We start from the raw sequence: 24,641 nt of genomic DNA on the forward strand, positions 1-24,641 counted from the left end.
GAATAGCGGTTGGGTTATCACTGCCGGGTTCCAATGTACACAAATGACCACCATCCTAACTAGAACAGTAGTGCTTTGAGTTGTTATACCGTTTGCCAGAATACCCTCAAACTCATTACTGATAACAAAGGATTTTGATATGGTTGTATTACAAACTGCAATTAGGAGGCCACCAGCTGGGTGACTGCCATTCTCATTAAGTTTCAGTTGGCTAAATGGTGAGAAATCATCTACCTCTAAGTGCTTCAACAACCACGTTTCCTGGAGCAGGACTAGGTCAGAGTTACAAAAAGACTAGATTCCATGTGTAAGGACCTTTAAACGATCTGGAGCCACGTGTGTGCCAGCATACCACAGTCAACCTCTCTTTAGCTAGAGTGAAATCTTCGCTAAACCCAACTTCACTAAGGGTAGAGTAATAACTTCTGGTAGGAGTGGACAGATCTTTGTTTGTAGTTCCAAGTTTTACTCTACTTTCTCATAATATCCCTCCTGGGTAAACCCAGCACTTGTGGAGTGCTTGGTGTTACTGCCTCCTGACTCCTTTACCTCTCCTAGATCTGTCTCTCGTGAATAGTTATGATCTAGTTCAGCGAGGGAGTCTGTCACCATTATGCCAATGTTACTTAGGTCTCAACTAGCTTCCATCAGTGCCATTGCACCTGCCCATGATTTCAGACCTAGTTCAACAATGTGCCTGTGTTTTATGTGAGGACATTGTACATATACTAGACCTTTGGAGGAGAAAAAGGACAGTGTCAGTATTTTTTTGGAAGATTGATATAAGGGTGTTTCTATTTAAGGCTTGACGGCCCTTCCATTTAGAGGGTCTTTCATCCAGATTCTCTTGATGGCAAAGGGATTGTTCTTGCTTGTACTCTCTGTTCTCTTCCCAAAGTTCACATGCTTGCTGTGATGGCACAGATCCTTTCACTTTGTCTTCAACGCACAGCCCCGCTGTCTTATGATCAGGGTCTTGAGAGTTGTGTTCTCGCACAGCTGAACACGTCTTTGGTGAAATTACAGTATGCATATCCCTAGGTACTGTGGTACTTTTCCCTTTTTTAGGAAAATGGGTGCCAATATCCGTGTGGGAATTTCTCCCACTTTATCATGTCCTCCTGCCCATGTTGCTCGGATATCAACTGATCGTCGTAACTGGGCATAGTTTTATAAGAATATCTTTGGTCATAGGAATATTGGGGTCTTTCGCAGAGTTTACGGCTAATTCTTTATCAGAGTACATGCGACTCGTGTCTCCCAGACTTAAGCTTCTTTTTCTTGGGAAGTAGTCATGAATTTTGCCTTTCAGCGAATCTGCTGTGAAAGTAGATTTCAGATGGTTAAATGGTATAGGTTCCACTTCAATTGAGGCATTATCTGATGGTTCAAAACTCTCTAATTTTGTGGAGAAAGCTTGTGCACTTTAATATTTTCACAGAGCTCCAGTGTGTTCATTCGCCAGAATTTTCCTAAAAGTGCTTTATTGGAGGACTCCAATATGCTGGATTTTATTTGTGTCGGGTCCTAGCGTTTCTCAAATGATGAATGATCGCGTTCTGGAACCCTTAAATCATCCTGTAATACGCCGCTTGTACACTGTACGAGTAGGGCAGAGTCAGGATGTATATGGGCTTTTAGACTTTATGTCTATTTTGTTTTTCTTCTTTGCCTACTATGTGGATCCACACCCTAGGACGGCTCAAATGCCTATGTGGCCCATAGTCACCGACCTAGGAGGAGTCAAGAAGAGAGAAATAGGTGGCACACTGAAGAGATGCACAAGAGTAGCTGTGTGTAGAGGAGCGGGGCACTCCGTTTAGTGACTGCTATAATTGGTCACAGATGCAAACATATAATTGCTAAACTTAATGAAGTTGGGCTCACTGTCTTTGATATGCAACGCTCCGTGCAGATTGAGAGAGTAACTGCTCCGATTCTGCTCCTAGCCCGGCACAGTTCAAAGGCAAGCTGCTCGAAGTCACTGTGCCTGGGGGAGCAGAAGGACGCACACCTTCACAAGATCGGGCGTACAAAAGAAGGTTCCAGTTTGTTTGCTAAGAGCTGGCAGAGATAACACAACTACCGTCAAGGAGGAAGAGCCCCTTTGACTAGGAAGGAGGGTGCTCAAGAAGGCTTGAGGGTGAGAAGAATCCTCACAAGGAGGTGTTTTTGAAGGTAGACGCGTAACTGAAGGGAAAATCACCACGGGTAAAGTCTAGAACGCAGGCATGCTTAGTTCTTGCCTCTTTTTCTGTGCCTGCAGGAAAATGTCCTGAAAGAGACGCTGGGGGGGCAGGTATCTTCTAAGTCAAGGCTGTCACTGCAGTCACTGCAGTCCTAGCAGACACGGACTGCACAGACTGCAACTTGTTTCCAACTCCGCTCCACGGTCTGTTGGAGTTTTTGTGTAATAAGCTCCTCCTCTGCTGACACACAACGATAGAGTAGGAAAAAGTAATGTGCCAACTGCACAGACTGCTTTTCACCCCCTTTTAAACCATCAATGAAGGTTTTGAAACTTGCAACTCTTGTGACGGTGTCTACTTGTGATGCCATGCCTCCCTCACAGCTGCCTGTAACAAAGTAGGCCTCACTCTAAAATGGCGGTACTTCAGTATTCCACAAAGTGGGGTTTAGGGCTGGTTTACCACGTTATTCTTCATTGACCCTTGATTACGCTATTCTGCACACACACACATGCTCCCTATGGTTGGTCCTACCTGATATTCTACATATCGCTACACAAATGCCCCACCCGTTGGCCCTCTCTTACACATTTCACCTCCCTCTAGTCGCACACATCCAATTTTGCGTGAGCTTTAATTTATTTCCTTAAGCTAAACCGCTTGGGGGAGGGTACAGGGGAGCTGGACATGCATCCCAACACCAGCCTTGTGCCTGGATCTCTGCCGATTCGATGCTTGCTTTACTTGCAGCGCCTGCTCATGTTGTCGCGCCTCTCAATGTTCCCGTCTATCACTCCTTCTCTTAAGTCTTCATAATGTCATGGAGACTTCCCTTGGGACAAATGCAGCCCGTCAACCATCTTTGCTCCGCCCCCAGTGTCATCTTTAAAACACATCTTTTGAAATATATGTTTCACATTTTCTGCTGATACAGTTCAATGATGTATAAGAGATAAGGTGATTATTGATGAAAGACAATGCACCTTTGACCATCACCAACATGACTTGTTTGTAGATTCCAATATATTTTCTGTTTTAGTGTAAGAAAGCTACAGTTTTTCCTAAATGTAGAAGGTTCCTGTCTCTCATGGAAGCAAGTCACTACCTGCATCCCGTAGGTAGTTCCTTTTCATGATAATTTAATTGAAAGGAAAATATGCACATGGGAATTAAACAAGGCATTATTCTGGTGACTCTTCACTTTACATTGATACAGTCTCCAGGTCTCAAGTTAAGTGTCCATTTCATGAGGCAACACCCATTCAATTGCTTTATCAATGCAAAATGTTTCCATACAATTGAATCATATCCACCACTCTTGACAAAATAAGCTTTTCAGCATTACATGTTTTAATTGAGTGTTTTTATGTTCCATTTAGGGTGAAAACGCAGACTCTCTGACTTTCTTTTTTTTTGTTTTGCTTGCTTATTCCAAAGAAACTGACAAATGAGAAATAAAGAAAACAATTGTTGCACCATGTTCCATAGTCTGTCCACAGATTACGTTGCCTGTTCACTTATTTTATGTTGTGACTTTTGTGATGTTTATTTTATTGATGAACTAAAAGTTAAAAAGAGACCTGTTTGAGAGTTTGTGTTATTTAGATGAGGAGTAGGTGTTAAGGGTGCAGGAACAAGATAACATGAAGTCAATGAGGGAGCACTCTCAAATGATATGGGAAAGGTTGACAATAGAAGCTGGATTTTTTCTGAAGCAAATAGCGGCTGTGGGGGAGGAGAGGAGAAGTAGAAGGTTCCATCACCAATTGAAATGTTTCGACAGCAGGAAGATGATAGTGAAGCACAACAAGAAACGGACGACCAATGAGGTGCAAGTGGATCAGGAAAAGGGGATGGAATTGCAGGAAGTGGAACAAGAGGAGGTTGTGATGGAGGAGCATAAGAGAGAGAGAGAAGAGAGAGAGAAGAGAGAGAGAAAGAGAGAGAGAGAGAGAGAGAGAGAGAAGGGGAAAGAGTAGGTTCATATGGAGCAGCAACAAGAGAGCCAAAGACGTTATATGTGGGTGACAATTGGAACATGAGGAGGCTAATACAAGGCAGGAGGAGACGGGGCATCGAGTGCAACACAACAGAAAGGATGAGGGGCAGGAGAAGGAAGTGGTAGCATGAGGTTGAGCACGGGGCAGATGCAGGCTGGAGGAGGGAGATGTGGATGTGGGACAGGAGGAAGAGGGGTAAATGAATGGTGTCAGCTAGAAGAAGAGCAGAAGGAAGTTAAACAAGGTAATTTTTGTAGCTCTCTTTATATAGAGGGGTCAAGGAGGTGCAATGAAGTAAAGTGGTCTACCTTGGGCATGAGATAGGAGGAGGTGAAATAAGGCTATTGCCTAGAAAAGTACAAGCTGTACAAGACTGGGCAACCCCAACTACTCAAACCCAAGTAAGAGCCTTTCTAGGTCTCACAGGTTACTATAGGAACTTCATTGAGAACTATGGGACCATAGCTTCTCCCTTGAATGTGATTTCCTCACCCAAATTCCACAAGAAGGTCACGTGGAATGAGGACTGCACTAAGGCATTTGAAGGATTAAGAAAGCCCTTGGTCAAGCTCCAGTCTTAAGAGCTCTGGACTATGACCAATCCTTTATTGTACAAACTGATGCTTCCAATACAAGTATAGGTGCAGTTCTGAGTCAGCTGGATGAGAAAGGCAGGGAACACCCGATCTGCTTCATCAGTAAAAAACTGAAGGACCCTGAAACAAGGTGGGCAACCATAGAACGTGAATGTTTTGCCATTGTGTGGTCTTTGAAGAAGTTTCGACCATACTTGTATGGATCTACTTTTGTAATTCAAACAGACCACCATCCCTTGAGATGGTTAATGCAGATGAAGGGGAGAATCCTAAATTGTTAAGATGGTCAATCAGCCTTCACAGATTTGATTTTACCATATAACGTAGGTCAGGGTGTAATCCCCAAAATTCTGATGGTCTTTCCAGAAAGTATGACAGACTGGAGTAAGGGGATTCATCCAGGGGTGTATTAAATCCTCCTGTCCCTTAGTCGGGGGTGGAGGGCGATTGTTAGGGAGAATTCTTAGAAATGTGCTAATTCCTCGCTACCTTAGAGACCCCCATCAACTTTGCTGGATTTTAGGACTTTTATTTTTTAACCTGGAGAGAGTGAGACCCTTTTACCACTCTCTCATGTATTTTTAATGTGATTTGAACTCTGTGTTTCTTTCTTAATTATGGAGTCTGACAAACTCCATAGGCATCATCGTTACATTGTGTCACACAGCACCTTCAGTGTGGTGGCATAGGGAAGTCTTTCAGATTTCCCAAAGGTTTAAATACCTTCTCTTGGTTATACTACTGTTTCCAAGAGCAGTGAACTGAAATTGTCTTTACTTACATTTTTAACTTTCTTGACCCAGCACACACTATCTTACAATAGGGTGCTGGAGGGGTTACTTAGTATGCCCTTTGTCTAGTTTCTCATGTAACATTTTTATGTTACCCTTTCCTCGATGAATTGCTGGTGGCATTGGTTTACTTTGAACTACTGTTTAAAGTGCCCAAGGGTGACATTTTTGTAAAAATGGCCCTGGTCTTCTTTTTTCACCATTTCTTTGTGGAGTGGTCCTTCTTGAGATTTACTCTGCGTGCCAAACCAGATTTGGTCCCTTTGTTCAATTTGTCTTTGGTGGAATGCACAAGGAGACAAAATGCACTCTGAGGTGATTGGCCGGCTGGCTGTCCTGCAAGGACAGCCACCCTGCTGGGTTACTGACATCTAGGCTGATGGAATGAATGGGAGAAATTTGCATAAAAGGCAAGGCTTTTTGGCTTGGAAGGCAGAGTCGACCACTGGATAAGTGAATCCAAAGAAGAACTTGGAAGAGATGCCTGCTGCAACTCCTGGACCGTTGGCTTGCGCAGTGACGTCTTCTCCCCTTGAGTTGGTGGGACCAATCAACTTCAAAGTAAGCCACCTGGACATCCTCTCAAAGCTGGTTGGATTTCCACTGAAGTTGCTGCTGGAAACCGAAGAGCCAGGGAAAGGAACACCAGATTGTGTGCGTTGCTTTTAAGTTCACCAAGAGCTCCAGAAAGATCCTCCAGACTCCCAGAAAGCACAGGACTGTCCAAGCCTGAGCCACTTCAACAGAGTGCTGGACCCCAGATGCAAAGAAAGTCCATCTCAACAGCCAAGAGTCTGCAGTGGTGCTATTTGCTGAGATGCGAGGAGGTAAAACCGCAACGTGCGACTGAATAGAAGTTGATCCTTTCTGTCGCCGACCTTCCTGTTGCAGTGGAGGAGTCCTCCAGACGTCCTCCCTCTTGTCCCCACAACTGAGGCCCAGGAACACAGGATCTGCAGAGCTGCACAAGAACAGAAGCCAGCTGGAACAATAAAAATCTAAGAGAACTTACCTCTTGTTGTGTAACCTAACTTGTTCTCAGTTGAGACTTGTCTTAGTAGCTTCTGTAGAGTTGCTAACAGCTTATTTATCTCACAAGCCTAATCAGCTTGTGGCCCTACTTTGATTTCTTCTCTTCTAGAAAGACTTCTAAAACATTGTGCAAGACTTTTTCCTACCTACAAGAATTGCTTCAGCTCACCTAGACATTTATCCAATTGACTTTGGCCTGGCCCCCTGAACATCTCTTCTTCCCTCTAACTTTGTGTTTAGCCCTCCTTCCTGGAAGGGGTTAACTTACTTTGCATTGGGGTTTATCAAATGGACTTACCTGCTTCGGAATATTTATGAGATCTCTTGTTTTATTCTAATAATCTTTTTCTTTGACATATTCCTAAGTATTGCGCTAAATGCCACAGTGATATATTAATGTCCACACTGTCCTAACTATTGTAGTCACCTGAGGGTGTAGGAAGTGTCTGTGTGCCATCCCAAATGGGTACTTGCTGATTTAGGGAAACTCAGAGTGTGTATTTTGGAGTGTATTTGTGTGTTACTATTATATTGCCACTTCTGAAGAAGGCTTACTCAAACTGTCTGTTAAATAAATTAATAATTGTTTAATCAAGAAACCTTGTGTCTAAGACTTTATTTGAATACTTGTCACTGTGAATCTCTGTGTAACTCCCTTACAGCTCATATTGACCCCTCTTGAGATAAGCCTGGCTGCTCAACACACTACCAACCCATGTAGTACAGACTTATACCAAAGGTTGGGTTCCTATTGCCAGGAGGTCAGGGTTGTTGTAGTGCACCCAAAGGGTACTGCATACAATCTTGCCTAACACCTATGGAGTTTGTCAGAATCTAAAACCCAAAGAAACACAGAGTCCAAATCAGAGAAAAATGCTTGAGAGTGTGAGAGAGTGGGAAAAAGGTGTCACTCACTCCAGGATAACAATTAAAATCCTAAAGTCCAGCAAAAAGCTGAGGGTCTCGAAGGTAGAAGGGAATTAGCACAGAAATGAGAATTCACCCTAACAGCTGCTACTGGCGGTCAGAATATGGGTTGTTCCTTTGAGACCTGTGCTGGCCCCAGGTGTGTCAGAGGGACAGGTGGTGAGATCCTGACCGCGGGCCTGCATACCCCAAAGGGACTGGTCGCCACCACACTGCTGTCTGGGTGAGTCTCGTGACAGAGAGAGAGATTCCGGAGCATGCAACTGATTGAAATGGAGCGGGCGAAAGAAAATGCATCAAGCGGCATGGAGCGGAAAGAGGAAAGAAATATGAAGAGGAATTAGGAGATAAAAATAAAGTAAAAGAAATCTAGAAAAACAGAGCGTGCCATGAGCGCCAAGTGAAATAACTTTATAACTAAAGAGGATGCAAGCGCCCCGAAGCGAGAGAAGGGTGTAAGCGACCTGGCAGAGTGAAAAGAGAGTGCAAGTGTGTACAGGAAAACTGGAAAAGTTGCCAGTGGGCAACAGAAAAGGCAAAGAAGGTGCAAGTGTGCCCAGAGAAAGCTAAAGAAAGAGCCAGAGGGCACAAGAAGGTGATGAAGGTGCAACTGTGCAGGCAGGAAAAGGAAAGAAAGGTGCCAACAGGCACAAGAAAGAAGTCAGGAAAATAGAGAGGGGTTGAAGCTCAGAGTGGTCATGCTTGGGAGGAGTAAAGAACCTGGCTTTTGGAAAGTCTGTGATGCTGACCCTTTTAAAGAACTTTAAAGAATTGCATATGAAAGAAAGGTACATCCTGACAAATTGAACTGGTATTTGAAACTTGGAAGAGGGGCCTAAGCTTGGGGAAGGCACAGCTGAACTTGTATCTGAATTTGGAAGAGGACTAGGCTTGGGGAAGGGAACCCTAAAGGCCTTTAAAAAGGGAATCTTTATTATTTGTTGTTACTGAAAGAGGTGAAGCTTGGGGAGGGGAACCCCAAGACCTTAAGAACGTTGTTTGAACTGTTAAGGTCTTATGAACAGTTCTTTCTGAGTAAGCTCGATCTTTTGAAACTGACCAACCTACAAATGGGGACAAGACCATCTGAAAGCAACCTTGGTTTCCTATTTGATTGAACCAATACTTTTACAAGTCTTCCTAGTTGTACAAATGTTTAGTTGTATGATCATTTCGTACAGCCTAAATTTGGTCAACTAGGTCATACAGTAATTTATTTTCGGTCAAATTGGATAATTCCGATTTTAAAGAGCACAGGACTCTGGATTGGGTAATTGAACAGGCCACCACAATCTTTGAGGCCCAGAAGCCCATTGAGAGTAAAAACAAGCCCAAACCCCTATGCCAACTAACTGCTGCGATGGTGGCAGAGGTGAGAACTACCCCTCCCTTGGACCTGGTGACGGGGGAGCCTAAAAGTAACCTTCCTGTCAACAAGGAAAATGGATGGCAGCTGGGACTCCCCACCCCAGCCCAATCAAATAGTAATCAGGCATAGGTCCAGAACACTGACCCTGCCACCTATGTAAGTCCTAGGTACAAGGGTACCAAACCAATCCTAGGCCCAATACACCCCCCTGGCCCAAAGGGAGAACCAATCTGGAAAACTTCCCTTCCAAACTTCCCTCAGGAGAGAAGTATCACTCCACCTCCCAACCTGATTTTTTTCCGCAGGTGTCCTCTGAACCAGAACGTCCAAACTAATCCTCCTCTCTCTCTACAATTGAAGCACAGTGGATCCCCGAATCCAGGAGAAGGGAGATTCAGGATCGGAAATTATGGGGGTAATTTCCAGTACCCCAGCTGCTCCAGGAGAAGGCACTGTAACCTTTTTCGGGAGCAGCAGAGGTACGACTCGAGACCTCCTTACAACCCGTGAAAAGGCCTTGCAGCTGGAGCGACAGGTCCAGCAACTGACAGATGACCTGGGGTGCAGGTTGATGGCTTAGACCAACGCTCAACCTAACTCTGCTCTGTAGAATTCCCCAACACCCAGGGCTGATGCCTTGGGGGTGAAATGATGGGAGGAAATGTCAGACAAACCACAGGTTCCTGAGGAGGGGACCTAGGTGGAAGGGAGAGGCCAAGCCAGAGAGGAAGCTTCCTTTCTCACCCAAACAGGACCACTATAAATCTCTCAGCCTGAAAGTGACTCTTTTACCCTGGAAAATTAGAACCCAAAAAGCAAAGGATAAGAAGGAGAGGCCAAAGAAGAACCCACTTTGTGAAAGAACTCAGGATTATCCCCTTTGAAAGAGAAGTGTCCCTGGCGGACTCAGGTAAGCAGGTCTTCTCTTTCAGAAATGGAGGATACACTCCCTAAATAAAAATGGGTCCCAAAAGAAACTGAGTTGGACTGGGTAAGTATGGAAACTGACCCATATCAAGAAATTCTTCAACCCCAAAAAGGTAAGCCAGACAGAATTGAAACAGAGGAGGTGTCCTTTCCTGAAGCAGGTACTGAGAACTGCTTACAGGTAAAGGGGGACAGCAGAGAATCGGGGGGGGAATGAGGTTTCCCCAAATCGTCCCTTGTGAATTGAAACATTTCCTTTACAGATTCCCGATTTCTGACACAGAAAATAGCCACAGTCACACAGTTTTGGGGTTCAATATCAACAAAATGACCACCGTGCTCTCAGATAACTCACACTTTCTTTGCACCTTGGAGGAGAAACAAAGCCGATTTTATGCACCGGTCAAGGTGTATGGTCAGTGTGAATTATCAGCTCTGGTGGATACTGGGTCCCAAGTCACCCTCCTGTCCAAAAAGGCCTTTGACCACCTAAACTCTGGATGGGGTAGGGCCATCAAATTCCCCTCAAACCACTTCCTGGAAAACTCAAAAATGTCCATGGGAAGGACATTTCCGCAGAAGGGACTGCAGATCTGGAAATAAAATGTGTCTGACATTGATTAAAACATCCAGTGATAGTCGTGACTCCAGAGGGCAAACCTTGTTTACTGGGGAGCAATCTCCTGAGGAGGTTATCACCTCTGATTCGACTGTGTAAACAAGGTCCTCTGGACCCAGACTAACAGGCCTATAACATTAAAAATGAGTGCCAATTATGTAAGCATGAATGGTACCTGTCATTTAATTGATCGACATTTAGAGAAAGTAGAATTGTATTTAAAAAATAACCAAGTCCCAGACATCACTGCCATCTCTGTAGGAGAAAAAACTGGTGATGGGAACCCTTCTCAATTCTTGAAAATCAACTTACCTCCCAGTTGTAAGTGGCAATCCACCCTGGAAGGGAGCACCCTAAAATGTTACACCAGTCCAAAATCAGAAGAAACCTTGATTCCTCTGAAACCAGACAAGGAAGAACCCACTCAAAGACTGACGAACATTCGGGAAAAAAAAGGAAACAGTTGTTTTTCACCAATCAGTTAAATGAGAGGGAAGAGCCGGTGCTCACCAGAGTATGCCTGAATATTAGAAGGAGCTTCATCAGATAAGGAGTATTCAGGAAACTCCCAAAATATCAGACCATTCCCACATTTAAATTGATTGACAAATGGGAAGTAGGTCTGCTAAAAATGTACATTGGCAACAAAATCATGGAGCATACTTGTTGGGTCGTGAGAGATGTCTCTTCTGCCTTTTATCTGGGAAGTGACATTCTCAACTGATTTGCAATCAATTTGGACCTAATAATAATAAAACCTGGTCCCCACTGGTGGTAACCCCATGGGCTTTCACAATACTGAAAAAGTGTTCCGGTCAGCTCAATTCCTGCCATATACAGTTGAAGTTCAAGTGCGAGAAGAGGTTACCATCCCAGGAAAGGTGCAACAATTAACTATTCCCATCAAAATTAAGCGAGTACAGAACCTCAAACATCAGGATGCCTATATACATTTAAATTCCCATCTCCAACAAAGAGGTTTGTATTTAAATCTGACACCTCTGGTAGGCCTAGAGCATGACACCATTTGAATATTGGTGGATAACAGTGACGCTCGCAGTATCACTTTGGGTGCAGACACCTTTATTGGAATGACGGTTGATGCCCAACATTATTCTATTGATTTAGGTAAAAAAATCATGGGACCAATCTCAAATGATTGGTTCGACATCAGCGACGGTATTCCTCCAGAAAAGATTTTTACTAGGCATGGAAGGAATTTAAAGGAATACTCTTCCTGCCCCTGTGGGGCCGAAGAGGTGACCAGTGATATCAGGAGGGAGGAGGTAGTGTTCAGAGTCAAGGACTACTACCTCGAATCTGTGAAACTTCCATCCAGGTCAACACTATCAAAAGAGATCTCTCCACCCAAATGGAAGAAATCTCTAAAATTGCCGAGCCGGAGGTCTTTCCAGGTTTTAAGCAGATGGTCGATGAAAAGATCCATCTTGCTAATGCCTGTAAGCCTGAGGAGCAAAGACAAAAGATGAAACAGGTCTTCCTGGAATTCAAATATATATTTTCAGTGGACTCATACGACACACATCCCTGCATTTAACCACCCTACCCACGGTGAGATATGTCCAGTTTTTGTGAAAAAATACCAGTTACCTCTCTGGTCCATGCAGTCACTCACAGAGATTATTAAGAATTTAGAATCCTGTAGGATAATTTGTCCGATCTACATTAACTTCAACAACCCGGTACTGGGGATACTCAAACAAAACGGCCAATGGAGATTATGTGCAGACCTAAGGGAGTTGAGCAAACAGGTATGCATGTCAAGATGGCCACTTCCCTACATCGATCAGGGGCTGGCACAGATTCAAAGGTGTACACCGCCATTGACCTGAAAAACAGCTACTGGACAGTACCCGTGAGTAAGGAAGACCAGTACAAGCTTGCCTTTACCTTGGGGGGCAGCAGTACACATGGGCCCGAACCCCTTTTGGAGACATCAACTCCGGCAATGAGTTCAACATCTTTCTACATAAGGCCATGCCCGACTTGGACAAAAGGGGAAACCTGTCCTATGTGGATGATGTTCTGATCAAGAGCTCAACTGTGGAGGAACACATAGCAGAAATCTGCAATGTTCTAATTCAGTTGCAGAAAGCCAGAGCAAAACTATCCTTTCAGAAGGCACAGTGGTGTCAGAATGGAGTGAACTTCTTAGGGACTGAGATCACCCCTGATGGTCTTAATCCTCAGGCAAAAAAGGTGGAAGCCTTAATGAAATTAAAAGACGCTGCTACTCTGCGAGAAATAAGAAGCCTTCTTGCACTCGCTAATTATAGTCAGAGGTGTAGATTCCAGAATGCAGGCAGCAGAGGCAGCAGCTTAATCCTGTTGCTCCTGACCCTCTCTCTTTTATGATTGTTGGTGATTATGAACTCTAAAAAAAAAATTTAATCAGCTGAAAACCCAGTGCCTAAGAAACCAAAATCTGCTTCAGGGATGGAGGAGATGCCTAGCACACAGGATATATATTCCTTGCTGCTGAAGATGGCGCAGGATCTTGGGAAAGTTGTACATAATGTGAGTGATGTAAAGTCTACAATGGAGGATGTTTCCTTGAAGGTGTCACAGTTGGATTGCCGGGTATCAGCCTTGGGAAGTGGATCTGCATCCATGTCCTCTGAAATGGCTGGTAGCTTCAGAGCTTATAACAGCTTGAAGGATGAAGTTCAGAAAGGAAAGTATAAAAATCTGGAACTGGATTTGGAAATCAGAGCCAGGAACCTGAGGCTGGTTGGTGTTGAGGAGGATGTCTCGGAGGATTTGATGAAACTAGTTTTGGACATTTTGAAAACTTCCTTTCACTATGATCAGGCTGTACTGGGTGACCTGGATAATGCTTATAGCGTTGGCTGAAAGGAAGGACCCACATCCAGACAGATCCTTGTTTCCTTCACTTACACAAGGATCAAAGAAGAAGTGCTTAAATTGGCAAGGATGTAGGGTAAAGCCTATTATAAAGGGAAACAGGTTTTCCTCTATCCTGACTTTCCCAAGTAGTCTTTGGCCATATGGAAATCATTTAAGGAGGATGAAGAGATGGCCAGGATGGCTGGGGTGAAGGCTTTTCTGAATAGGAATAAAGTGTTGACACTTGCCCTGCCTGGTGGAGATAAATCCACTTCAGACCACAAGGAGGCGATAGGCTGGCTGGAGCCATTGCTGAACAGAGACATTTAATGTGACTTATTCCGTTTATTTTTGGTGTTTTTAATTTGTTTAATTTTGACAATATGGCACCTCAAGTTAGATACAGTTGAACGTTTTAGATTTGAAAATAAATGCCCTCACTCTGCTCGTGCGTCCCATCTTCTTCTTCTTCTTTTTAATTATCGAACGCGTGGGCGGACCCACGCAGGCACTTCCCCATCCTAAAGGATGATGTGCACCAACCCCACCAATCAACACACAGGCCACACTTCCACACAAATCACCAGCTACCCAACCACAAACAACCACACCCCCAATCCAACACCACCAGCCACCCCACCGCAAACACACACCCCCCACCACTCAAAACACCACCCAGTGAGCCCCGGAGACAGGCGCGCAGACCCGCGAGACCCCAGCCTGTACGCCTACACATGCGCTTCAGGCGAGGCACCGCGCGCCGCCACCCACCCACCGCGACCAACCCGAGCGACACCCACACTTCCACACGAACCTCCAGCCACCAAAACACAAACAACCACTACCCCCAATTCAACACCACCAGCCACCCTACCACAAACACCCACACCCTACCAATCCACACCAACAGTCACAACACCCCAAACTCACACCACCCAGCTAGCCCGGAGACCGGCGCGCAGACCCGCAAGACCCCAGCCCGTACGCCTACACATGCGCTTCAGGCGAGGCACCGCGCGCTGCCGCCCACCCACCACAACGAACCTGAGCGACACCCACACTTCCACACGAACCTCCAGCCACCAAACCACAAACAACCACTACCCCCAATTCAACACCACCAGCCACCCTACCACAAACAACCACACCCAACCAATCCACACTAACAGCTACCCTACCGCAAACAAACGCCCCCACCAACTCACACCCCGTCCCCAGCTCCACCAACTACCCGCCACTTCCAAACGCATCCGCCACCCGCGCAACACCTCTCAACAGCCCAACCACATTCCCGAAACATGCCGCCGACTTCAGCGTCTAGTCCCCATTCCTCTACGAGACATGTCAACCCTTCACTCCATCCTGAACAAGCCGCCCTCACTGAAAATGGCTTCTCTTTTTTGGAGATGGCGAGTCGGGGGAGATCACCTGGCTCTCCGAGAGTAGCAGCCCCTGCTCCTCCACCTTGCCTTCCTTTTTGTGCAAAACAGATCCGAGAAACGGACCATACCAACGCTCCGCCACCACTTCATCACGTGGGCTGCTCTGCATCCCGTGCGTCCCATCGGCTCGCCCATGGAGTTTTGCAGGAGGCTGCTCGAGGAAAGGACCTTGCTGGATATCAGAGTCACGTGACATGATGCACGCCGCGTGTGACGTCCTTGGTCTTATGTAAGGCTGCGCGGCTGTGTTGGGGTTCGTGTTGCGAGGGCGGATGTATTGGGATTCAATTCCGGCTGCGCCTCGGTTCCATTGTTTGCTTGATTTATTGCGCACTGGCGCCGAGTTCCAGAGAAGAACCCTCAGCAAAGTAGGGGTCGTGAAGCCATTCGGCAGCTGCCATGCCATGCAATGTTGCACGCATTTTCCTGAGTGGGGGGCAAGGTGAGACATTGTGGCAGTGTGAAAGAATCTAACATTTCATAAACACTTCAGCGGATAACAGCGTGGATGCAATACGTGGCCATGCAGTCGATGGAGGGGCTGTGAACCTATGTACTGCATTGATTGCTGGGCTTGACGGTTGTGGGAGGCGAGACTCACGTTTGTGCATGTTGCTCGTTCATTCATTGAAAGGATCTAATAAACATTGCCTCTTTACTTCAGCTTCAACTGATCCCCGATGCACTGCCAATACGAGTGTTTCAAGGGCATGCTTAGTGGGGGCTGTCTACAGCAATTAAGGCGAGGCATATCTTTTTGTAGCTGTGGTGTTAGACCTAGTATCATTTGTTCCGCCTTTGATGGGAGATCTGTGTACTGTGGAAGGCCTCCAGTCAGATTTGTCCTTCTTATAATTGCCTTGCTCCCAACTCAATGATTTTTCACAATTGGGGGATGCCTGCCCTGAAACATGCTTTGCTTCCTTTTCGCCAATGTTACTGTTTTGGGTCTAGAACATCGGGGTGACCTCCTGGCTGGTCAGCATGTATTTTACAGATTGAACTGATTGTTTATGTTGCAGCTGTTGCTTCCACGAACTTGGCAACAGGCCTGTGACATGTGGCTAAAGTGCTACATTTTTATGTAACAATGGCGGTTTTAATTATTTATGTTGTATAGGATTGGGAATGTGTTTTTCATGTGTATTTACTCCTTACAATACCTACCACACGCGAATTCGGTTTTTGAAACCCATGCACTTGTCATTTGCATTGTCTTTAGATGTTTCAATTTGGCAAATTTTGGTTTTAGGTATGGCTGGGAGATGCTTCAATGCATCAAGGTCATTTATTTGTTTTGATGGGTCCTTGATGCTCTGCCATTATTCATTGGGGTGTGTTGATCGTCTAATGTTTGGGGTTGTCTCTGGTGGGCGGGTGAAAGAAGACGGTTTGTTGGACTTTTGTGTGTGCTGTTTTGCTGTCTTTTCATTGCCATTGTTGATTTGTTAATGATCCGGATTCGGATTCCCCTTGGGTGATATAGGTTTTCTTTACCCTCCAATGCAGGGTATTTGGGGAACGATGGGTCGATGTGTGCTGTTGTGGAGCTATTTGTATTATATTGAATGAATGGAATGTTTACGTGTGGATAATTTGTGTTGGGATTGAGGGCTCGCTATATTGAGGTGTATGGGCAGAGTGAGGAGAATTTTCAACTGAGTACTTTGTGGTGCTTTATTGGAATGGGGGTGTAAATGGGTGGGGGATGTTATGGTTCATGCACAAGAGATACAGTTTGGGTTCATGTTTGATATGGAGGGGGTCAGGACTTTGGGACTTTAGAATATGTTTTGTGTATTCTTACTTGGGTTTGTGGTTGTTGCTAGCAGGCTGCATATGCTTCAGCGGGGTGGGTTGGGTGTTCTGGTTGTGGGTGTGTGTATTTTGCCTAGTTACTTTCAGTTGTTTGTGGTAGCTTTGGTTGTCAGGTGCGAAAATCTTACAGGGAACATGGTGGGTGAGGAGTTGAGGTTGGTGACTTGGAATGTGAACGGATTGAATAATGTCAAGAAAAGGATGAAAGTTATGCGATTCTTAGATGCCCTCAAGTGCGATGTGTGTCTCCTGCAGGAGACTCACTTGGAGAAAGATGAAATTGAGAAATTGAGGAAAGGTTGGGTGGGGCAGGTGTATGGTGCCTCATTCAATACCAAATCGAGGGGCATGGTGGTTTTGTTCAGGAAAAACGTCCCAGTCAGGGGTTTGAGGGAAATGTCTGACAAAGAGGGGAGAATAGTTGCTCTGCTGCTTGATATACAGGGCCTTGAGGTGTCCTTGTGTAATATTTACGCATCCTCTGTGGATGACGGATCCTTCTTCAGGAAGGTGGCACAAATATTGCAAGATTTGGGGTCCAGGAACATTGTGTTGGGTGGAGATTTTAATATTGTTTTGGCCTTGGCGGATTTACTGTTGGACCATAATTTGCAGGACTGTTGGCGGCTGGAACACCCCTTGAATAGAGAGTACAGTTTTTACTCGGGTGCACATTCAGTATATTGTAGAATAGATATGTTTTTGACTGCTGGTCGAATGACGGAGTCCTGTGAAACGTGTGAAATTGGTAACATACTTTTAACTGATCATGCCCATGTGGTCCTGAGATTGAGGTTGCGATATGCTCTGAATGTACGTAAATTCTGGAGGATGAATGTTTCACTGCTACAAAAGGAGGATGTGTTGGAGGCATTGAGGACGGAAGTGGACTGTTTTGTGAAGTGTAACCATGATGGTGAGATGCGTCCCAGTATTTTCTGGGAAGCTTTGAAATGTACGATAAGGGGCCATTTAATTGGTGTATCAAGTTGACTGAGAAAAAAGAGCGTTGATAGGGAGGCATTATTGGAGACTAAACTTACCAAATTGTCGAGGAGAGTGATGATGGATCCCGATAGTGGAGAGGCAGTGAGTGAACATAAAAGGGCGAGGAGAGAATTGAATACACTCATTGATGAACGTAATGATCGGAGTAACTTTTATTTACAATGCGCCTATTATGAGAAAGGTGAAAAATGTGACAGGTAGTTGGCTTATAGGCTGAGGAAGCGGGAGGCTGAGCGATCTATTCCTTCAATTCGGACTCAGGACAGCAGTGTATGTTATCATCCAGGTGAGATAAACAAAATTTTCAGAGAGTTTTATGCAGACCTTTACAAAAATGAATCGGAGGTGTCAGGTGAAGGTACTACATTTCTCGGAAGAGTAGACCTTTCTAGGATTAATGTGAATGACTCTGAGATGTTGGAGGAGGATTTTTCATTAGATGAGGTCAAGATGGCGATTGGTAAATTGAATGCTGGGAAGGCCCCAGGGCCAGATGGGTTCCCGGCTGAGTTTTATAAGGTGCTGCCAGATTTGGCACTCTGACTGTTGCTGGATATGTATGTGGAGTCATTGAACCCGGGAATACTTCCAGAGACTACTCGACATGCTCTGATCTCGGTCTTCTTGAAAAAGGGGAGAGACGATACTCTGCCTTCGAGTTATAGGCTCATTAGTCTTATTAATGTTGATAAGATTCTGGCGAAAATGTTGTCTTGCAGGTTGGAACGTCTGCTTCCTTCTGTGATACATGTGGATCACTTTGGTTTTGTAAAGGGCAGGAAGACCTCCAGTAACATTAGGAAGATTTTGAATATTATATCGAAAGCAAGTGGTCAGGAAGGGGATAGTGCTGTTTTATCTTTAGATGCAGAGAAAGCATTTGATAGAGTAAATTGGGACTTCCTCTATGCGGTGTTGGACATGATGGGTTTTGGTAGGAGATTTATTTCCTGGATCAGACTGTTACACAGTGAGCCGACGGCAGAGGTTGTCACTAATGGTGTGAGGTCAGGGAAGATTAGTATGGAGAGAGGAACGAGGCAAGGGTGCCCTCTGTCACCTCTTTTGTTTGTGATAGCTTTGGAACCGATAGCTGAGTTTATCAGGAAGGCTGATGATATGGTTGGTCATTCGTGTTGGGGAACAGCGCAGAAGATTTGGCTGTTTGCGGATGACATGCTCTTGATCCTTGGTGACCTTATGAAATCTGTGCCGGCACTGATGGACATTATGGTGGAGTTCCATCTTTGTTCTGTATACAAAATTAATTGGATGAAATCGGAGATTATGCCTTTGACGCATTCTGTTGATAGGAAGTTTGTGATGGACTTGGGTTTCAGGTGGTGTCCAGATAGATTGATGTATTTGGGAGTTTGGCTGTCTCCGGAGATTGGTGACATGGTTAAGGAAAATGTGTGGTACATGTGTAATGGTTTGCGGACGGAACTTGAGAGATGGAGTCTTTTAAATCTTTCTTTGTGGGGAAAGGTGAATGCCTTAAAGTTTATATCTGCCCCAAGGATTAATTATGTTTTAAGTATGGTCCCCTTGATGTTCCCTTTGACATTTTGGAGAGATTTAGACAGGATGCTGCAGGAGTTCTTGTGGGATAGGAAGCCCCCCGAGGTTGAAATTGTGGAAGTTGCAGTTGCTGGTGCATAGGGGTGGTCTAGGAGTGCCGAATTTCAAGGCATATCATCTGGCTTTCTTTTTGGATTTCTTGGTTCCTTTGTGGAAGAATTGCAGGATGTTTGGGTGGAGGCAGAAACTAGTTTCAATGGGCCCCTTACTTCGAGAGCTGTGTTGACTTCGGTCTCGAGACAGTGTTGTGGAAATGATTTGTTGATGGATAGCATGAGGAGCGCCTGGAAGGGTTTGTGTCATTATTTGGATGTGGATGCTTTGAGGGAGCCTGGTGCTTCGGTGTGGCTGAATCCTGCTACCAAAATAGATGGCAAGGTGATCTTTTGGGCGGATTGGTTTCTAGGAGGAGTGCGATGGGTTGCTGATTTGTTTCAAAATGGTCGCTGGATGTCCGCGAGGGAATTGCAGCAACATTATGGTATTGAGAACTTTAGGGATTCTGATTTTGTGAAGCTTAAGCGTGCGATTGATCTAGTGGATTTGGAGAAGAGAATTGAATTGAATCTGTTTGCAAGGACTTCAGTTGGATAGGTTGGGAGACTGGCCAGTCACCTGTATAAGGTGTTTGTGTCATGTTTTCAAGGAAATTATTCTTTAAGGGAGAAGTGGGGTAGGAGAATCGGATTGGATATCACAGAAGACTTGTGGCAAAAAATTTGTATGAATGTGAAATTGTGCTCATTGGGACTCACATAAATCGAATTTATTGGATCCCTGGTAGAATGTATAAAAGAGTGATATTGGAGAGTGCAGAATGTTGGAGATGTTTATGTGCGATCAGTATGCTGGAACATCTACTTTGGGATTGTAGACTGGTGAGACTGTTCTGGGGTGAGATCGGACGGGTATGTGATGAGGTGATTGTTGGTCTCCCTGCTTTAGAATTTAGTGTGGTCATATTGGGGAGTGATGAGTCTTTGGATGATCTCAATTAGAGTGAGAAGAAGTGGTTGTTCCGAGGGGCGATGATTGGTAAGAACATTATCTTGAGGAATTGGAAGAATGCTTTGATGTTGAATATTGAGACGTGGTTGTCTGAGATGCATGAATTGGCAAATATGGAGAGAGTGATATATAGGAGACTTTGTAAACTAGGTTTGTTTGAGAAAATATGGAATAGATTTTTACAGTTATTTTAACTTGGCGTTGTAGTAGTTGGCTGGGTGGGTAATTGAGAGATGTAATTGATTTATTGGGGTTTAGTGTATTGTACATCTCGCTCTGTACATAGTTCTATGTAAAAAAGTTATGATTTTCTTTTGTTATTTGCACCGCTTTATTTGTTAAACGTGGATTGTCTTGTGGTTTTTAATAGATGTTGTGTAAATAAAGATTTTAAAAAAAACTTATAGTCAGATGTTTATTGAAGACTATGCAGAGCTCTCCTGACCCTTGGTCTATTTATCAAAGGTGAGAGTCAATTGGGAGTGGGGCCAGTAACAAGCTGTGCCAGTTAAACAGTTAAAAAGAAGCCTTTCCTAGGCTCCTTGTTTGGTTTACTCAATAAAGAACAAGGAGTTCTTCTTGGAGACAGGGTTCTCAGATACTTGCCTAACAGCGGTGATGTATCAAAAGCATGACAAGGTCAACCAAGTCATCTTGTACGTGAGCAAGACCTTGCCCTCTGTGGAGGAAAAAAATCAATGACTGAGAGAAGACACTCCTTGCAATGGTGTGGGCATTGAAAAATTACCACCCATTCATCCAGGGGAGCACATCATTGTCAAGACTCCTCACCAACCCTTGCAGTATCTTCAAAGTGACAGAAGTTGGGCAGGTATTGTTAGTAATTCCAGAATTACTTCCTGTATTCTGTCCATGCAAGGCTTTCCTGTGGAGGTCAGATATGGCCAAAACAAGAAGATTCCCTTAGCGCAAGGATTGGTGGACTTGCATGATTGTACTCTAGAAAACTATCTCACGGACGAAAGTCTAAAGACCAACAACAACATGGAGGAGTACTTAACTTCCTCACACAAGTTTTCTGATGAAAGACATTTGTCAGGGGATACCTACAGCCTATGTGGATCGGTGCTCCTACCATGTTGATAACAACAAGGATAAATAACTAGTGGCTGGCATTGGGAATGCCTGGGTGAATGATAGCCCAGAACCCTCTGCTGGTTACAAAATAGGACCCCAAATTAGTCAGGTTGCAGAGTTGAAGGCTGTTCATCAAGCCATGCTCACTGCAATGCACCACAAACTCAAAGAACTGGTCACAATCACTGACTCTGATTATGTCAGGAATGGGATTGTGGAGCACCTGATTAACTGGAAGAATCGTCAACAACAAACCATTAAAGCATGCCAAACTGATCCAGTCAATTGACAATCTGGTGACCTCCAATGAGATGACCATTTATTGGAAGACAATAGAGAGCCAGATAAGACTGGGATTGACTTGGCTGACCAGCTGGATAAAACCAGAGCTCTGCAGGGGGATTTCAGAGAAATAGAATCCCTGCTGGTGGAAATCTAAGTTGCTGCTGTCACCAGTTCACCAACCCAAGCAAATATCTGTGACATGCTTGTTCACAAAGTGGGCAGAGTGCATTCCTGCTGCAATTTGTAAGGCAGAGACAGCTGCCACACTAATGATCAACCACATCTGCTCTCACCTGGCCTGAAGTGGGGTATAAAGAGATACTACAAGACGATTGTGAGTATATTGAAGAAGTTTGTAGTATACTCTAGACCCAGTTGGGAAGGGCAATTACTCCTTGTTTGATGGCTATTAGATCTACATCATCTTCTGCAACAAAGATGTCTCCATTTCAACTTATGACCAGACGTGAAATTGTGTTACCTTATTATCTGCTCTACAGAACTCAGGAGACACTGATAAACCTGTCGACCACTCATGAGTACATTGAATATTTAAGGAAGTACCTTCAGCACGATGTTGCTTGTATTCAGTGCAATTTAACAAATGTGGCTGAAGAAATGAAGACCTAAATGACCACCAAGAAGGAGTAAGAGATAGGGGATAAGGTTTACCTGTACAATTTCAAAGGAATTAGACCAAGGAGTGGACATTTCTTCCGTTTTGGCGTGGTGCCTTCGAAATTGTAAGATCTGCATCCCAAAAGGGGAACAGGCAGAAGAAAAATGGGTCCACATCAATCAGTTGAAAAGCTGTCAACTCCAACAAGCTTTATGACTGATTGAGGAGCCAAGTGAAAGTCGAGCAGAGAAACCGTCCGAAGAGGGAACACCCCAGATGGAGACTTATAACAGGTAAGTAGTTTAATCAAATATTCTTTTTAAATGTTAATGAAAAGGTATATCATTTTCTTTTCCTCTCAAATGGATGTTTTGAAATGTTATATTTATTTTATATAATGTTTCCCCTCTCAAATACAATGTCCATCTTTCGGGGAAGTATGTTGTGTAAAAATTACTGAAAATGTGTTTTCTTTCTATTGCTAGATAATTAACTTCATTCACTTCCAGCCTAGAGGCATGAGGGGTCTAAGTGGTTTCAACCCAGCACTCCAACTAAGTCAATGCCTAGCGTGAGATGCCCAGCTGGAACCCTAAATTTATATATTTTTTATGTCAAAAGTTCTTTTATTTTGGAATGATGTACCCTTATATAACGCCCCTCTCTTTGAATTCCGCCACGGTCTCACTGAACCAAGAAGTAGGTTGTTTTGCAAAGTTAAATGATTTATTTGATGAATTGAACAATATATATATATACCACCTGCACAAACTGTAACCACGTGTGCCTTCTTGCTTACCTGCTTTGTGCCTTCCTGCTTACCTGTATATAATTGGCTTGCAGGCTTCCTACTGATTTGTATATCTCATTGGTGTATTTTATTCTTGTTTTTATGTATATTCTCTGCAATGTAACCAAGTTTCGGAAATTCTTGTAAAGGCTGCGACCTGATACCCCCGGGTACACTTGCACATTATAAATAATAAAAACAAACAAAACAAACAAATATCAGACATTTATGAATATGAACAATATCTAGATATCACACTTATTAATATTTATACACTGATCAGCAATGGGTGATATCACAACAATCAACAATCTCTTTAATCAATAGGAGTATGGGTGAGAAGAATAATGTAGCAGAGAATAACTTTGTGGGGTTTCAATGAAATGCAATGATATGAAATTAATGCAGCACAGAAATAAAACTTGATATGAATTCAATCAAAGAAAATGTAATCACTCTTTGCCCCTGTTACTACTCAATCCCCCCCTAATATGCAATATGAAGAGATGGAATGAGGGCACACAGGTTTCAGGAATGTACAATCCACAAATGCAAGTTCAATCCCCAATTCCCCCCAGCAGGCTTGGAGAATAGAATGATTTTAAACAGGTCAAATGCTTTTGAATTTGATTTGAAATGAATGGGAAAAATGCTAAAAATTGATTTGTATTCGCTAAATGGGATTCAAAACTAGTGGGAGCCACTTTGGATAGGTTCAGGTAGACAAATGCAATGATGTTTGGGTGACTGGCAGATAGGAAACTGAATTCAGAAGTTGAATGCAAGAAATAGCTGTTTTATATGGAATGAAATTGAGCCAAATGCAGAATCGCAGCAAACTTTTTAGCACGCGAGAAATGCGATTACACAAAACTATAAGGAGTTGGAGTGTGGTTCTTAGTTCGCTTGAAAGCTGAGGATGTTAGCTTCAATTTAAATTTCGTTCCTAGCATGTACGGTTCAAAGGTTACAGAGGTTTTAGTAAAGGTTGATTTTTCTCAAAATAGTCAAGATTTCAAAATGAAAGGTGCGCTTTTGAAGATTAGGAACAAAGATTTCTTAACACTAGGGAGTCTATGGAGCCACAAGCTACACGACAGCACAGCCACCAATCCAGGGGCGCCCCGGATGGTTTCTATCTGCCGAGGCGCTTGCCTTTCTCCAGCAAATATTTATTAGCGCAAAGATGATTATCACTACAATTATCACAGGATTATATGGAGGAGAGAAGGATTCAGCATAGACAAAAGAGATTCTACAATGCGGTTCTGGATATGTTGGAATGGGTTGGATTGGATTACTTAAAACTAAGAGACTTTGCTATTGACAGTTCTATGCTAAATACTCACAACTATGGCTTTGGAATGTGGTAGGCCCGTCAGGATCAGGTCAAGGGTTTTGGACTGTAATCTGCTAGCCACCTGACAGGATTCAGGGGCTTGTTTCTGCTCTCAGCAAGGCACTATGGTCTGTACGGCCTCCTGGACTGGATCTGATGGGTTGGTTCTGGGTACAGCTCGGCTCTACTGGTTTGGATCTCTGGGTTCTAGAAAGGGTTCTTGGCAAGAAGCAGCCAAAACAGCACAGCCAGGCTGTTGAATCGGTTGAGCCCTGTGGAAGTTTGGGGTTACAATCAGGTTGCAAGATTCTAAAGGCCAGCTGAGAAGGGTTCAG

Source organism: Ambystoma mexicanum, chromosome 6q, assembly GCF_040938575.1.
Source record: "Ambystoma mexicanum isolate Mex_15411 chromosome 6q, UKY_AmexF1_1, whole genome shotgun sequence".
Lineage (NCBI taxonomy): Eukaryota > Metazoa > Chordata > Amphibia > Caudata > Ambystomatidae > Ambystoma > Ambystoma mexicanum.